This window comes from Leptonychotes weddellii, chromosome 8, assembly GCF_054177405.1.
Source record: "Leptonychotes weddellii isolate Sample4059 chromosome 8, ASM5417740v2, whole genome shotgun sequence".
In the NCBI taxonomy this organism is placed as follows: Eukaryota; Metazoa; Chordata; class Mammalia; order Carnivora; family Phocidae; genus Leptonychotes; species Leptonychotes weddellii.
In genome coordinates, this window is record NC_138376.1 from 48,830,076 (window position 1) to 48,840,961 (window position 10,886).

The following is a 10,886-nucleotide window of genomic DNA, read 5'->3' on the forward strand; positions in this document are numbered from 1 at the left end:
GGCGCCTGGGTGGCTCAGTTGGTTAAGCAACTGCCTTCGGCTCAGGTCATGATCCTGGAGTCCCGGGATCGAGTCCCACGTCGGGCTCCCTGCTCAGCGGGGGGTCTGCTTCTCCCTCTGACCCTCTCCCCTCTCGTGCTCTCTGTCTCTCATTCTCTCTCTCAAATAAATAAATAAAAAATCTTTAAAAAAAAAAAAAGTATTTCCTCTTAACTTTTTACTCCTAATAAAACCCAACAAATTTACTATGGACACTATGGAGAAATTACAATGTCTAATTTTTAATGACTCTATACTACTTAATAATCTACCACTGAAATTTAAATGTCCCTAAATATTTCATAAAAACCTGTATATTTTTTTCTTGTCAGATGCTAATATACTTCACGAAATTTATTTATTTATTTCTCTAATCCAAAAAAGGCAGTAAGAAGAGAACTATGATGGAGTAAGTGAAAAGTTTGGAATAGATTATGGAGAGTCTTATACTTCTCAGTTTTTCATAAATAATTAAATATAAATTTTATGAAAAGAGTTATCTAATTGTGTAACTAAAATTTTAACTTTCCTTTAAGGAAAAGCTGAGATATATGTGAGCATATCTACATTCTTGGTGCACTGAGTTTTTATATTTCACACGCTGGAGAGGAAAGTAAAAGGAATGCCTATATGGTAGAAATTATATTTGGTCATTATCTATGTTTCTGCTTATTTCTACTATTGTAAATATTTAATAGTGCTAGAAAAATGTACAAAATAATATTGGTTCCATTAACGTAGTCACCTATATTTACATTAGGTGATAAGATATGAATGTGATAGGATTCCATCTGGTACATTATTTTCCTAGGAAACAAGTAGAATAAGATTATTTGAAACTGAAATCCAAATTATTTATTTCATTAAATATTTTCATAACCAGATACTCTCTATGACCCTTGCTGTGGTCTGATACTCCAGGCTTTCATTCCCTTGCCTAGTGACTCAGTCTGCCCTCCATGTACACTGTAAATGGAATTATATGCTTCACTTTGATATTTCAGATTTGCTGCTGAATCTTTTCTATAAAATTAACCTACTTTTTATGCTCACCAAACTCTAAGTCAAGAACGAATTCCTCCTGAGCTCAATTTAAGCCTGGGGATATGCATACTACATTCAATGTTCAGGGCACTAAATTGACTTGAGGGAGGGTGAGGTGGATTCAGGACAATACTGGCAGAATCTGACAGGACAAAATAAATTTTCCTTAAGGTCTTATTTAACTTTGCAGTATATATTTTCAGACATACTGCAGGCTATTTCAGTGCAGACTGTGGACTTTGCATGGAATTATTTTTTAAACAAACAGGAAGGAAGAGAATACTGCATTATGTGGAATGAATTACATCAACTAAATTTTTCATCCAGTTGTAATGACAGCCCTCATATTTTCCATAATGTGTAGTCTATTAAGTGTTGAACTAGATGTGCTTAAAAAAAGATACTAACATTCAGGGAGACATTTTCCATTAGAACTCTTTGAAAGGACCACAGGATTATTATGCTTCAACAAACAACCTGTCAACCTTATGCTATTCCTTGTATCACAAAATGGGTGAGAAAAGCATGAAAAACACCCTATAATATCAGGGTTCATTGTTATTTTCTTTAAATGTCAGGTACTTCCACCATCAGCAGATTCTTGGGTCCTATCTATGGAATTGGTGACAGCTGTTGTCCAGCTAATGTTGACTATCTCCAGTGACTGTGAATTAACCACTTCTGTTGGGAACTTTCTTGAAAGTAAATAAACTTGAAATATTAGAACACTCTCCTAAAAACACCATCTCCCTTTATCTTTAACCCACTTTTCTTCCTTTTGTAGTTATAAGCTTGAATCTTCTTCCAAATCACTGCTCTTAAAATAATTAAAGCCAACTTACGTTTGAATTGCATTCTCTAGTTATCAGATTAAATAATACAATTCTCAGCAGCTATATCATACAGCTAGTTATAAATATTGTTTCCATTCTGATATATTTTTTTTTGTAAGAGGGCTACTTCAGGTTGGTCAAGATCAAAATCTAGAGAACATATATCTCTCCCATCATTCCGTATCCTTGGTTGCTTGAGAAATACTGGCTTTATAATCATTTACAGATAATAGTCACATGACTTCTAAAACAGGTTTGGGTATATATATATATATCTAATCTCATATATATCTCATAATATCACTACTTCTAAGTCCAGTAAGTCACACTAATACTACCAATTTTTACTTGCACAGATCAGTCTGGTTTATTAAATCCTCTTTTTCTTCTCCAGTCACTCATTCCTTCCTAAAGTTGAAATAGGAAACAAACATGCCTAAAGAATAATCAACACATAGCATATTTTATAGGTATATAATTCCATTTTGTTATAAAGCATTTACTACATAAGCCTGTCTAGAGCGACTTTTATTTTTCCCTAAATTTATCCAATTTTCAAAATCAATTTAGCCAATATTTTTGACCCTCAATCATGTGCCAACCACTTTGCTAAAAGAGAAATGAAAATGAGTAAACTAGCACTGATAATCTAGGAAGGAAAGCAAATGTATACACAGAAATTTCAACTTTATACCTTATGCTTTTATTATGTAGTACTATAAACTGAATGTTTGTGTTCTTCCCAGATTCATATGTTGAAACCTAATCCTCAGTATGATGGTATTTGGAAGTGGGGCTTCGGGGAGGTAATTATGTCATGATGGTAGAGCCTTCATGAATGGAATTAATGCTCTTATAAAAGAGACCTCAGAGAGGTATCTCACCCTTTCTGCCATGAAACACAGCTAGAAGGCAGCTGTCTATGAACCAGGAAGCAGGCTCTCACCAGACATCAAATCTACTAGCACCTGATCTTGGACTTCCAAGTGTCAAGAACTATGAGAAATAATTTCTGGGGTTTATAAGCCACCCAGTCTATGGTATTCTGTTACAGAAACCTGAGCAGACTAATACATGTAGAGAACCCCATGCAAACAGACAATTTCAAAAGTTTTCCCTGAACTGATGAAGACAGAGATAACGCCTAAGGATATAAGGAAAAAATTTGTCCAAGATCTGTGGGAAGAGCATTTTAGGTAAGAAGTGTGATTGAGACGATACATATGTATAAAGTAGTAAGAGGTGTGTGAGGAACTACCAGCTATCATGCATTTTAAAGCATAAATCTAGATAGGACAGTGCAGAGATAGGTATGTGCCAAGTCACATTGACGCTTGAATAACATGTTCCAAGACTTGAATTTATCTGGCATAGTGATCCATTGATGAGTTTGAAGCACATTGGTGATGGTGATCTATATTGTCTTCTGGTGGGAATCTGTATTGTTTTCTTAATTAGCTGGAAACCATACTTGAAGGTAAGGTCTTAACTCCTAACATGTTATTATAATATCTAGCATGGTTCAGAAGACATTTAATAATAAATAAATAAATAAATAAATAAATAAATAAATAAATAAAATAAAACGTTGCCCTGACCCTTAAATATTCTATTGTAAGAAGCCATCTGATGTATCTTTCAGAGATTATCATCAGTCAACTCTTTTGTTCTCAGATTCTAATCATGTTATATTAGATAAATCCTAAAGACATGCATGTAATTCCTCAATGCAAAAACATCAGCCACTTTAAAATCTTCTATGTGCAAAGAATTCTGGATTTCACAACTGGGAAAGTTGGATTTTTCAGTACATCTGTGAGACAGCTTGACATCTGCCTTATAATATGTAAAGCGTTGAAAAGACTAATTGAAGGTAAAATCTTTTTAAACTATACTTCTATCAGAACAATCATTTGCAAAAGTTCAACCTCAAAGCAAATAATCTCCAGTGATTTCACTGTGTTGATTCATTTTATGTGTCTGGAAACTAATTCATATCTACATGGAATTGCAGAATCATTATTCTTTTGTGACAATCCACACTCCAGAAGACAAAGCTATGTCCTGGCACAAGGTGAATGAGATTGCTGCCTAGTCAACAAGCCAGAATACATGGCAGAAAACAGACATCACTCATGAGCGATAAATTACAGCACATACTTGCTACTAAATCCTGAAAGAAAGTCTTTTATGGTGCTCTTTAACAGCTCTGTTAGACGTACGGAAAATAGAAATGAATTTCAATACATTAATTTATGGCCAATTTAGTCACCAGAAATTATAAGCAATCCTGGGAAAAATACCAAGTCCAAGAGCCTGCCCTAATTCTGTTACCTGCAGGTGACATTGGGGAAACTCCCTACCACTTTGATCTTGTTGGACTAAGGTTCTAAATGATGCAATAGATACATCAAAATCAGGCAAAATGTTAACTGTGCTATCTATAGATTTTTATTTTCTAAATACTGTGTTTAAAAAAATACTGTTTTGGCTAATCTAAACCAGTTAATTTTGTTGATTTGTGTACATAGTTAATGAAGTCAAAGTTTTGATTCCAGTCTCTACAGGAAGCCACAGAAAGGGTTCTCCTAATAAATTGTACTTGACTATAATCCTGAGGAGCTATATCTCATATGTCCGATCTTGACCATAATAGAAATTAGGTGAAGTTCAAACTACCCCACTTACAGAAAATATGTGGTACAATTTCCTATCTAGGCTAGGCCATCAATACAATTTTGAAAGTGTATTTTTCAAGTGTTTTCTAGAATAAGCATTTTATTAATTTTTATCTTATTGTTGATTTTTCAGATTCTTATTAAATAATAATAAATGCATACTTACCTCACACATTTATTATATTTAGTGCATTATATGTAATTTACATGTTTTTTAAAATATGTTTCTTATTTTAAAACACTAACATTTTATGAACTTCTCAGATAAACATGCGCTAGCATTTTGAATTACATAGCCTATATAAACACATCAAATGATTTGTAACATGTTCAGACATCTTTTACTATCATACATAGTCAGTTGCTTCATTTTCAACATATAAAGACATTGTGCATATCTTCGAGTCAGAAAAGAACCATCCAAAAAATGTAAATATTAAGATTATGCCTAAATTGTGTCCTCTTTCTTCAACTTTTTAATATAAAATATACATTCCAAAAATCATTTGGGTAAATACTCCTATTTCATGAACATTAAAGAGAATTTTATACTTATATTCTCCCATAAAAGGAAAATGTAGAAGTGTGTTTTGGCCATGAAATTCTCCATTTTAAAGAAGACCAGAGTACTTATATTTTAACTATTTCTTATTCTTAAAATTATTATAAGTTCCTCATCAGCATTATACATAACCATATATGTAAATGCTGCATTAAAAAAAACAAAAGGAGGTTATTAGACTATGCTTAGTAAGGCAAAATTAAATAGAATGGAAACCTTCATCTCTTGCTATTTTAAAAATTTTATATAAGCTTTAATTCCCACACACTAATTCAATGAATCATTGTTTCATTTTGTGCAATAGTTTCTCTGGATAATCATAACTTCTCTCAAAAACACATATTTTTGCTGTTTTTGGTTTAAAAAGAAAAAGAAGAGGGGTACCTAGGTGGCTCAGTCGATTAGGCGTCTGCCTTCAGCTCAGGTCATGATCCCAGAGTCCTGCCCCTGCTTCTGTGTTCTCTCTCTTGCTCACTCTTTCTCTCAAATAAAGTAAAATAAAATAAAAAACATTCTTCTCAATGTTAAAAGAGCTAAGTTAAAGAAAGAAAAAGAAGAAAAAGAGAAACCCTTGAGCACTTTCTATTAATTTTCAGATTTTATTCTCAAGCCTACCTAATACATTTGGGGATCTAAGTTTTATTTATCTTTATTTATATACAAATCCTCTCTTATTCAAGAATCAGAAGGAAATTGGGTAAAATGGCCAAGCAACTAGTAAATATCAAAGTTATTGTAATCATAATAGCATAATAGTATTAACTCATTAGTTCCTTGATAATAACAATAAAGGTATATTACACTCTCTCTTAGAGTCTATTACTTGGCTAGAGACCTAAGATGTGCTTCTTCAGGTGTTGCCACAGCATGTCAGATCTCTCCAATCTTTTAGAACAAATGTAACAAAGGAGCTTTATGTTAAAGTAACCAGATTAGACCCCAGATGGAGTCCCTCATGCTAAGCCCCATATCAGCAAACCAAAACTCAACTGGGTTTCTATATTTGGCTCTCCCAGAAAAGAAAGGCCTAGGCAAACCACTCAACTCAGCACTGCCCTGCTCAGCACAAGTAAGCAATCTAATTCTACTTCCCTTTGCTCTATATAAGGAAAGTAACCCAGCTTTTAACCAATCAGCAAATGCCAAGTATAATGTTTTTATTCTTGTTTACTGTGGTTTATAAAAATCACCTCGTACAGCTTTTCAGAGCTCCTTTCTATTTGCTAGACTGGATGCTACCTGATTCATGAATCATTGAATAAGAACTTACTAGATCAGTAAATCGTCTGTGGAACATTTTCTTTTAACAATTATTATGGCACTAGCAATTAGATGCTTTGACGATGTTGAATTTTATCCAGATCTGTGATCCTAGTAAACATCCATGGTTGAAGAAATCACTTATCCATTGTGTTCCAGGAAACAGCCTACTACAGATAAACATCCTTTCCCACATGATTTAGATGAGACTCGTGGATGCCCCCCTGTTTAACTATGAGAAGACTAAACATGAACTCTCCAGATTCCCCTTCTTCATCTCAAAAATGAGTAGCTGAACTGCTTGTCCCCAGTGATCAATTGGAACAAAATGCTTGTTAACCAAATTTTATTTAAGATCCTTTCCATCCCCCAGACTCCTGGACTTTGGCCCACCTTTGGCCTAAGTTAGGATAAAGCCTTTCCTTAAATGCCACTCAGGAGAATACGCTGGCCTCCAGGTGAAACATTCTCTGACCTGCAATCTAATCATGCCACTCCCATTCATCCCACTGCCCCACACTGTTATTTTTTAGCCTTGTTTACTCCTTCCTAGAAAAGAAAAATAATCCTTTTTGCCAAACTTTGAGGCATTTGCAGATCTTATGTTCTAAATGTTTTCCCTATTGCAATAATCTCCCTTTCCCTATTGCCATGGTCCCTTCTACCCCTTTGCAATAACTTTTTAAAATTAAGTCTCTCCTTACAGAATCTGGATTTTTTTTTTATTCTATTCTATTTTTGCTTCTATTTAGAATTGGCATATTTCAATTCCACTCATTTTTCCTTAGACAAAGCAATTCATACAGCCATGCTTGACCTCAAGGTCATGAAAATGCTATCCCCAAAGGCCTAGGAAAAGTAGGAATTATTATTACTTCTTTTATGGAATTTGCAACAAGATACATGAACACATTTTCTATTAAAAAGAGATGAAAAACCCTCTTCTCATGATTCTCACAAAACCATAGTAATTTCTTAAAAGCTTATCTAGTTTTTGGTCACAGGACTTCTGTTCTATGTTATATCATGGTAATATTTTAAGCTTTACTGTGATCTACTTTAGGTTCTTTCAAGTTTCACCGTATCCTGTTATGCTACCCAATATAACATTACGTTACACTAAATTAAAAAAAAAAAAGATACCTTGTTGAATGTAATTTTAAAATTTCCTATTATAAGGTCACTGACTATATATTCATCCAACAAGGATTTTCCCAAAAGTAACTAAATAAAAGACAAAGATGATATCACTCTGTCATTATTTGTTTGAAGAAAATCGAAAAAATGCTCATATTCTATAAATGTAATAATCGAGATCAGGGGTTGACACGGCATATCCTGTGGGCCAAATCTGGCCCACTATCTGTTTTTTACAGCCCAAGAACTAAGCCTGTTCTTTTATTTTTTTACTTATTTAAATTTTTAAAGTGTAAAACAACCACCACCGAAGGATTTGGGGGAGGGGTCCGGGTGTACTTCGAAGCACAGTCAAAAATATTTACTATCTGTATCTTTGCGACAAGAATTTTGCTGACCCCTGACTTAGATAGGTATATGTCAAAGTTAGGAGCAAGATTAAACTAGTGACAAATTTTAATGTATTTTTTGTTTTAGAAAAAAGTTCAATTTAAAAAAGACTAAAGATATATGGCAAATATTGCACTTAAATTGTCTGTCATTCCTAAAAAGTTTGGATTAACTCATTCTCAGGTTTTAAATCTATATAAATGTTACATAATATCCACTACTTTGATTGTGTGAGTTATTTCAAGTTACTAGTAGAAACACATAACTCTCCTTAAAAGTATTAAATTTATAGTATAATTTTATAATGTAAAATGCTTATATTTCAACCAAAGTATTAACTAAAGATATATAAATTTTATGTATTTTGAAACTGTACTCTATTCCTGAGCAGTTGTATCACCGACACACCTCATTGAATAGAGAATGTGAACAAACTTACTATGATTCAAGTGTAATAAGTTTTGCCAGGGCTCAATTATGCCACTAGATGGAGCATTTAGCACTGCAGAGAGCTCTTGAAGAAAACTCGTGGTGGTGGTTGTGTTTTAAATACAGTTTAAAGGAAAAAGTCATAAAAATTGTGATGGAAAGAACATTTTCCTAAACTTTTACTGAGTTATCTCAAACTCACCTAAACACTGTGTGATTATTTTATAGTCAAAAATTATTTTTTAGGCTACTCCAATTGATATACAAGCTGAGTGATCAGACTTTATAAAAAGAAAAATTGCAATGATGTTCCAAATTGACTTTTCAGTTGTATTCTTTTTTTTTTTTTTTAAAGATTTTATTTATTTATTTGACAGAGAGAGAGAACAGTGAGAGAAGGAACACAAGCAGGGGGAGTGCGAGAGGGAGAAGCAGACTCCCCACAGAGCAGGGAGCCCGATGCGGGGCTCGATCCCAGGACCCTGGGATCATGACCTGAGCCGAAGGCAGATGCTTAAGGACTGAGCCACCCAGGCGCCCCATTTTCAGTTGTATTCTTAATTTTCTCTGACTTGACATATATTCTGATATAAATGTGTTTCTGTGAGGTTTGGAAAGCAAAGAAATACTGCCACTATTAACATTAGATAATGGCAATTTTAAGAAATAATAATGGAGTCTGTGTGAGTTGGCACTCATGAGAAGAAAAAAAAGAAAGAAGAAAAAGAGAATCATTTCTACATCAATAAAAAGGAAGCAGCAATGGGTGCCACACTGTTATTTCATGGCTCAGAAAATAAGAAATGGTATAGCAAAGAGTTCTTTACTTGCCTAGGCCTGAGCGAGTCAATCGTAGTGGCTGAGGCAGAAGGTCAAGGTTTATAGGTTCAAGCCACAGAGTTGAACAATGGCATATTGTGCACCATTCATCAGTCTCCATCTTTAACCCATTGTCTTCATCCATAGATAGATATCCATATTTGGATAGATATCCATATTTTATCTCATATTTTAAATAATATCTTTATTTTTGTATATAGAGATAGATAGATGATAGATGATAAAAAGAAACCAAATTTCTGAAACCTGGCTTTTGTCCACGTTGATTCATACATCTCCAAACTTATGCTTCACCAACTTACTAAAATCCATTCCAAAGTGCAGCTGTTTAAATGAGGTTGGAAGCAATTTTGCCACATGATGCTGATGTCAGTTAAAAGCTTTGTATTAGCAGAATGGGAAAACTTCAGATGAGTGCATCTCCTATGTTGATCAGCGTTCCCCAAATTCTAATGACTCTGACGGACAGACAGGCCCAGCTCATTGGCCTAGAAAATTAAAATGAGCCCTATTGACTATTACCGATATGCATGTATATGAGGGAAGCATTTAAAGTAGAACAAAAATTAGATTTTTTTTTTTTCTCTCTGGAAAAAAACCAAGAAAATTCTGAATGAAGACTTTCAGGCAAGGCAGGATACAAAACTGCCAAGTGTGAAAATGATTACAAATGACAACTTCTGTGGAAAAGCACTAACCAGAAAGGATTTCCAGTTTCAAGACTATATTCTGTGATAACATAACTCCACCCAAATCAAATAGTGTTCCAGACCAGAGGATAATTGCTTCAATATTTATTTGTAAATTAAAAAGAAAAGAATCCAAAAGGAATATTCCTTACACAAATATTTTCTTTCAAGTATTCATTGAAAAATATTATTTTGACATAAACTGTTTATGTGGTGTATGGTAGGCATTTATAGTAAGACAAATAGTTATTTTGGTAATAATTATATTTGGGTAAATGTAATCAATCTTTTACTGAGCTTTGAGAACTATTCTGTGGTTTGTTCATTTCTCAATTATTAAAACTACATTCAAATTTTACAAATGCTCTCAGCTGTTTTGCAGAAAGTCTCATGATGGACTTAACTACCTTTTAAATTTGTTGATTCAGACCAACTATTATGAGAAATAGTGATAAATGCTTAAACTTAAAAATTTACAAGTAATAAAAATCACTTAGGAAAAGGCCTATGATGAATAAGGTATAGAAAAATAGATATACTCCTTGAAGATGAAAATTATACTCTAAAAAAATCTTAGCACTGAGTACTTACTTATCAACTGGTATTTTACAAGGTTGATCTGATGAAGGTGAGAAAATTTGTTAACTGAACAGATTGTGACATCTGAATTTGTCAGAGATAAAACTTATCACTTTACTAGGATGGGATAATTTAATTCACTTATTAACATAAATTATTCAATTAAAAAGTTTTGGGTTATAAAGGTCAGATTGGACATATTTGAAGAAGCAAGCATTTGGAAGTCAAAAGACCTTCCTTGAAATGATGACCTCCTGCCTGGCTACTTGAGTTACATAATCTAACTCAACTTCCTGAGCTCTACATTTTTCATATATGAAATGAAGATTGATGTCAACACAAGTTTATGAGGATTATATGATATAATGGATTACTCTTAGACTTTCATTATTAGTAGTAATAGTAG

At 33.4% G+C, this 10,886-nt stretch overlaps 1 pseudogene; it reads right to left on the reverse strand.

The window, feature by feature from the left end:
* The window catches only part of LOC102748298 (golgin subfamily A member 7 pseudogene), a 23,178-nt pseudogene extending 13,866 nt beyond the window's left edge, over nt 1-9,312 (reverse strand).
* Between the last annotated feature and the right edge of the window lie 1,574 nt (nt 9,313-10,886).